At 44.9% G+C, this 1,168-nt stretch overlaps 1 protein-coding gene across 1 annotated transcript in view; it reads left to right on the forward strand.

Moving 5' to 3' along the window:
• The window catches only part of LOC119591544 (lysosomal-trafficking regulator-like), a gene marked incomplete in the record, with an annotated part of 91,173 nt that overhangs the window by 35,229 nt on the left and 54,776 nt on the right, over positions 1 to 1,168 (forward strand).

Genomic DNA, 1,168 nt, shown 5'->3' on the forward strand with positions numbered 1-1,168 from the left:
GGGAAAGAGGTAATTTTCCCGTTGATTGGGCGGGAGGAGTGGTTAGCCTCACCGTACATCGGACATATGTCACGGATGTTCACTTTCAAGATTTTTTTCTTTCTCTATTTTCTTATTTTTTCGTTCGAGTGGGACACCTAACGGACGATCTTCCCACGAACCACCGCTCGCACTACAATTCCCATAGGTCTGTCGTTATGGATGCACATTCATTATCTAAGGGGCGACAACTACCGGCGGTGTGGACGTTCGTTATGGCTTTTCAAATGTGAAATTCCGTGGGTCTTTTATCTTGCCATGGTTGGCTGGGTGATGTTCTAATGGATGTTCTCAGTTTTTAAATCGTTCTGTTATGACATAGTCGTTATATATTCGCACGCGCGTCCACGCTCTTGTCACCTAATAAAGAGCAATTAATGGGGGGAACTCTTACGAACGAACCCCCCGCCGCTAACGATCGCTAACAGTTCGGGTTTCGACGTGCGCGCTCACAAACACCGTATGGCGCTTCCTTCCCTGAAAAAATGGACAACATCCGAATTTCTGCATCTTGCTTTGAATAAGCGAAACCGCACATCGTTCTAATACATAGGTATTAAAGAATGGAAATGAATAATATTAGACACAGGGGTAAATACCGTGACGACTTGGCTTTCTCGGTGTTTTTCCTCTCCGTTTCAGCTGTTTGTAGATATTATTATTGTTGTTGCTTTTGGATTTTATATTAGCTTCCACAGTTGTCATGCAATTGCTTCATTTTAAAAGAACATTCTGTTTTACCGAACTAATGGCGCAGAGCAATTTAACAATCAGTTTGTAGCGAATCGGTTTTCCTAAGAAACAGGGAGAGGTACCGGTGACTCTTCTCCGGTTGCAAGGTCTCAATAAGCAATCATCCAGACCCTGCCCGGTTGTCAAGAGCGTGTCTGCCTTGGCCCCGTCGAACCACCGGGACGAAATCACACAAAGAACTTCAGTCGCAATGAGGAGAATTAATGTATGGTATACGAGTGCACAGAAGCCCCTTAACACAGGATATTAGCACACACTAGCACGTGCTTTGTACTCCGTAGCCTGAGGTCACTTGGCGTAGCGGTGCGGAGGAGATTTCCTTCCTGTTTGCAAATTAGTTTTTTTAGAGTACAGTCCACCTGGTGCGTCAATTACA

This window comes from Penaeus monodon, chromosome 28 (genome assembly GCF_015228065.2).
Source record: "Penaeus monodon isolate SGIC_2016 chromosome 28, NSTDA_Pmon_1, whole genome shotgun sequence".
Classification (NCBI taxonomy): domain Eukaryota; kingdom Metazoa; phylum Arthropoda; class Malacostraca; order Decapoda; family Penaeidae; genus Penaeus; species Penaeus monodon.